Genomic DNA, 6,224 nt, shown 5'->3' on the forward strand with positions numbered 1-6,224 from the left:
TCTCAGCATCTAGGTCACGCTTAGATCGATTCCCGATCTTCAGTTCAGTAGCTACAGTGGTGAGTGCTCATTCTTCGAGGATGATAGTCATGTTATCTTTCATTTTTCAGTTTGTTTAGTTTCAGCTTTGCTAGATTTAGTTCGGGCATGTCCCAACATTTCTAGTTAGTTTAGAGGCTTATTTCAGACATAGTTAGATTCAGCTTAGTGTTGAGTTAATATCTTCTTTGTATTAAACTCATAAATATATTGGTTTTACCCTTCCCTTTCATTTTATGTATGATTATATCTTCCTCACAATTTTTATTATTCAGTTTATCTTTAGTATGCTCATGATTATACTAGCAGGGTTAGCTTGGGATCACTTGTGGTCCAAGGTCCCGTGTCCGCTTCTCGGGGTAGTCTCGGCCAGGTCACGCTTAGATCGATTCCCGATCTTCAGTTCAGTAGCTACAGTGGTGAGTGCTCATTCTTCGAGGATGATAGTCATGTTATCTTTCATTTTTCAGTTGTTTAGTTTCAGCTTTGCTAGATTTAGTTCGGGCATGTCCCAACATTTCTAGTTAGTTTAGAGGCTTATTTCAGACATAGTTAGATTCAGCTTAGTGTTGAGTTAATATCTTCTTTGTATTAAACTCATAAATATATTGGTTTTACCCTTCCCTTTCATTTTATGTATGATTATATCTTCCTCACAATTTTTATTATTCAGTTTATCTTTAGTATGCTCATGATTATACTAGCAGGGTTAGCTTGGGATCACTTGTGGTCCAAGGTCCCGTGTCCGCTTCTCGGGGTAGTCTCGGCGCATGACAAACTTGGTATCAGAGCACTAGGTTTAAGTATCCAAGGATGTCTAAAAAAGCCACACTAAGTAGAGTCATTTTCATGGGTGTGAAGCGCACCACATCTAATGAGAGGGAGGCTATGAGATGTTTTGGAAAACTTCACTTTCTTGATATTCTTATCGTGCGTTGGTATGATCTCCTTTCTAATCCATCGTTATGCGTTTAAGAACATGCCTCCTCGTAGAGCTTACACATGGAATGCTAATGCACCCAATGCTAATGCAGTTCCTTTAGTCCCAGACCATGAGGTTTCAAACGCAGAGTTTTTTGAATGCGATTTAGCTTCTGGCTCAAAGTATGATCAACCAGAACAATAAGCAGGTTCCAGTTCCTACTAATAGAAATGATGGATTAGTGGCAACTAGAGTTTGAGATTTTGTTAGGATGAATACGCTTGAGTGCTTAGGGTCACGGGTTGGTGAGGACCCATAGAACTTCATTGATGAGGTTAATAAAATATTTGGAGTGATTCAAGTGGCTGGTAATGGTAGGGTTGAGTTGGCATTCTACCAGCTTAAGGATGTCGCTCACATATGGTATACTCAGTGGAAAGATGCAGGGGCTACTCTTACCTTTGTAACTCTCTTTATAGTAGTAATCTTAGGTGTCAGTCTAGAAACTCTATCAGAACCCTTCTCAGTCTCTACTCCAGTTGGTGACCCAGTTATAACTAGATAAATATAAAGAAATTGCCCTATCAGTCTCTCAGAAAGTCACCTCAGCAGATCTTGTAGAGTTAGAAATGGTAGACTTCGATATCATTCTAGGCACAAATTGGTTACATTCATGTTATGCCTCAGTCGATTGTAGAACTAGGATTGTTCATTTCCGGTTTCCACATGAACTAATCTTAGAATGGAAGGGTAGTAGCTTAGCGCCTATGGGTTGATTCATTTCTTAACTCAAGGCCAGAAAGATGATCACTAGGGGTTATTTCTATCATCTAGTTCGGGTTAAGGATTCAAGCTTTGAAACCCCAACTCTTGAGTCAATTCCAGTGGTTAATGAATTTACAGAAGTGTTTCCAAAAGATCTTCTTGGAGTTCCTCCCGATAGGAAAATCGACTTTGAAAAAGATCTCCTTCCAGATACCCAGCCTATTTGTATTCCTCCTTATAGAATGGCTCTAACAGAGCTTAAGGAATTGAAAGAGCAGTTGAAAGACCTTCTAGATAAGAGCTTCATCAGACCTAGTATTTCGCCATAGGGTGCACCAGTGTTGTTTTGTGAAGAAGAAAGATGGTTCACTCAGAATGTGTATTGACTATAGACAGTTGAACAAGGTCACCATCAAGAATAAGTATCCCATCCCCAAGATTGTTGACTTGTTTGACCAACTTCAGGGTGCCAGTCATTTCTCAAAGATAGACCTCAGATCCGGTTATCATCAGCTCAGAGTCTGGGATAGTGATATTCTGAAGACAGCCTTCAGAACTGGGTATGTTCATTATGAATTCGTAGTTATTTCGTTTCGACTAACCAATCCTCCTGTAGCTTTCATGGATTTGATGAATAGTGTGTTCAAGCAGTACTTGGACTTGTTCGTTATCGACTTTATTGATGATATCCTCATTTACTCTAGGAATGAGGAAGAACAACCGAATCATTTGAGGGTTGTCCTGCAAACTCTCAAAGATCACCAATTATTCGCTAAGTTTAGCAAATGTGAGTTTTGGTTACAATATGTTGCTTTCCTTGGGCATATAGTATCCACCGAAGGGATCCGAGTGGATTCTCAAAAAGTAGAAGCAGTGAAACAATGGCCCAGACCTACCTCTGCTACAGATATCAAAAGTTTCTTCGATCTAGCATGTTATTACAAATGGCTTGTGGAAGGATTTACATGCATTGACTAGGTTGACTCAGAAAAAGGTTAAGTTTCAGTGGTCAGATGATTGTGAGAAGAGCTTCGCTGAACTGAAGACTAAGTTGACTACACCTCTTGTTTTGACTCTACCAGAGTGTTCAAACGGTTTTGTAATTTATTGTGATGCATCCAAAGTCAGCCTAGGTTGTGGGTTGATGCAGTGAGGTAAGGTTATAGCCTATGCTTCCAGACAACTTAAGGTGCACGAGAAGAATTATTCGACTCATGACCTCGAGCTTCCAACATTGGTGTTTGCACTCAAGATTTGGAGGCACTACTTGTATGTTGTTCATGTAGATATGTTCACAGACCATAAGAGCCTTCAGTATGTGTTCACCCAGAAAGAGTTGAATTTTCGCTAGAGAAGATGGCTTGAGTTCCTCAAGGATTATGACATAACTGTGCATTACCATCTTGGTAAGTCAAATGTAGTAGCAGATGCCCTTAGAAGACTATCTATAGGTAGTGTAGCATATTTTGAGGAAGAAAGAAAAGAGCTAGCGAATGATGTTCACAGACTTGCTCGCCTAGGAGTTCGTCTTATGAGCATATCAGATGGTGGTGTAACGGTTCAGAATGGGGCAGAATCTGTTTTTGTAGTGGAAGTTAAGGAAAAGAAAAACAATGATCTGATATTGTTCAAACTCAAGGGTGCAGTCCATCAATAGAGAGTTGAGGTTTTCTCCCAAGGGGGAGATGGTGTGCTTTGCTACCAAAGTCGATTATGTGTTCCTAATATGGGCGAGTTGAGACAACATATTCTTGCAGAGGCCCATAACTCCAGATATTCTATCTATCCAGGCGCCACTAAGATGTACCGCGATCGGCGAGAAGTCTATTGGTGGAATGATATGAAAAGAGATATAGCAGATTTTGTGGCTAAGTGCCCCATTTGCCAGCAAGTCAAGGTAGAACATCAGAAACTAGGAGGTATGATTCAAGAGATTGACATTCCTACTTGGAAGTGGGAAGTGATCAACATGGACTTCATCACAGGTTTACCTCGTACTCGCAGACATCATGACTCTATTTGGGTGATAGTTGACAGAGTTACTAAGTCTTCACGATTTTTGGCGGTCAGGACTACAGATTTGGCGGAGGACTACATCAAGCTTTACATTAATGAGATTGTGAGATTGCATGGGGTTCCTTTGTCTATCATCTCAAATAGAGGTCCTCAGTTTACCTCTCATTTTTGGAAGTCATTTTAGAAAGGTCTTGGTACTTAGGTTAATCTTGGCACAACATTTTACCCACAGACGGATGGTCAGGGAGAGTATACCATTCAGACCTTAGAGGACATGTTAAGAGATTGTATGATCAACTTCAAGGGTAGTTGGGTTGATCACCTTCCTCTTATAGAGTTTGCCTACAATAATAGCTACCATTCCAGCATTCAGATGGCCCCTTATGAGGCATTGTATGGGAGTAGATGCAGATCTCCTGTTGGTTTCTTTGAAGTAGATGAAGCAGCCTTGATAGGGCAAGATTCAGTCCTTTATGCTATGGAGAAATGCAACTCTTTAGAGATAGACTTAAGGCAACCTAGAGTCGCCAAAAATCTTACGCAGATGTAAGGAAAATGGAACTAGAGTTCCAAGTTGATGATTGGGTTTTTCTAAAAATGTCACCTATGAATGGGGTGATGAGATTTTGTAAGAAAGGGAAGCTCAGTCCTAGATACGTAGGCCCTTAGCGTATCTTGAAAAGGATTGGTAAAGTGTCTTATGAGTTAGAGTTGCCAATAGAATTAGCAGCACTGCATCCGGTTTTTCACATTTCAGTGTTGAAGAAATGTGTGGGTGATCCAACATCCATAGTTCCATTAGAGAGTGTGGCCGTGAAACATAATCTCTCGTATGAGGATGTACCAGTTAAGATTCTCGATCATCAGGTCAGAAGGTTGATGTCACGCCCCGAGCCTACACCCCGGGCGGGACCGGCACTCGGAGACCATTGCTGGCCCCAAGCGAACCCTTGGCCTGGCTTTCTTATCTCAGCGGAAACCTGACTCAACAGAATAACTCAATGTCATGCAAAGACATAAACAACTTAACTGATAAAATTCTGGCCCAAAATGCAACTCGAGTCTCAAAATAGAATATTTACATATATATACATATACATGGATGAGAGACTCAAAACTAACTGACTGACTGACTGTCTATGAAGCCTCTACAATACTGAGATGGATGTTGGGACAGACCCGCAACATTCTAATAAACAAAACTAAGATAATCAAAATAACCGAGTCCTCCGGAAGCAAGGAGGCTCACCACTGACACTGGAGTGCTCAACTGGATCAACGACGTGCTGGATGCTGATCCTGGGTACCCGTGTCTGCATCGTAAAAAGATGCAGGCCAACTGGCATCAGTACATGGAATGTACGAGTATGCGAGCTGGAACTAAGCAATAAAGTCTAGCAGGATATCTGGAAGACACTGAAAAGCTTACCTGGCTCAACTCAACTCAACCTGACTGACTTCTTTCAATATAAGGCAATTTAAAATAAGTGCGATATAAAGAAAGACTGCTTAAAACATGCTATAAACTCTGTGTGTATGCAAAGATACAATAAGCCTGAGATGTATATAGAAATACAAATGAACTGATGTATATAAAAATACGATACTTTCTGTGTATGAAAATACAATAACTGTTGTGGGAGTTTCTCTAACCGACAACCATCACATAAGAGTTATAGTGATGATACAGCGATCGACCTCACGCTGCCAGAGCATCCTATTCCCGGCCAAAGGTATAGGACCTGAACTACCTAATGGATCCACTAGTCTATCTGGAAAAAGGATTCATCTAAAAAGTATGATCCTTTTCTACCCATGGTGGCTAACATGGTTCTATGGGGGCTGTGGGTTCTTTGAACGCTCCCCCAATTCGGTGCTCGATACTATCCCAAAAATGTACTGGCTCTTATGTTTTTAAAACATATATTTCCTGTTGATTGAGATAATTACTCAAAAACTAGCCCGAAAGTTCTTTTGGAAATCTCAGTTTCCAACCTTGTTTAAATGTAAAAACATTTCTTTAAAACTTCCTTGGGAATACATAGTTCCCTAATAACTTTGAGAGGTGAACTCAACTTTAAACTCTTTTCACAACTTAAGAACTCTTGACTGTTTACTCTTTATTTGACTTGCAACTTGAGCCTTAGAAAGAAGTGAAAACGCTCAATAAAGACTCTTGAACGACTTTGAAAACTTGCTTGAACTTACTTCTTAACCTTGCTTGATTTGACTCTAACTTCCCTTTAACTTTGATACTAACTCGACTTAAAATGGATTATGGATTCAATGCATATGATCACACATTTTCGGATGAATTCTTGACATTTAAACGCAACTTGAAGTGTTGGAAACAACTTAGAAACATAGGTATAATACCTAGGAACATGCATGAGAAAGTGTGGAAAGAAAGGGAGAACATGGCGTCCTTGGCGCTCTGCAAGGCGCGGAGCGCCAGCCCCAAAACTTCAGAGGGGGACTGCTG

This window comes from Solanum tuberosum, unplaced genomic scaffold (genome assembly GCF_000226075.1).
Source record: "Solanum tuberosum cultivar DM 1-3 516 R44 unplaced genomic scaffold, SolTub_3.0 scf00146, whole genome shotgun sequence".
In the NCBI taxonomy this organism is placed as follows: domain Eukaryota; kingdom Viridiplantae; phylum Streptophyta; class Magnoliopsida; order Solanales; family Solanaceae; genus Solanum; species Solanum tuberosum.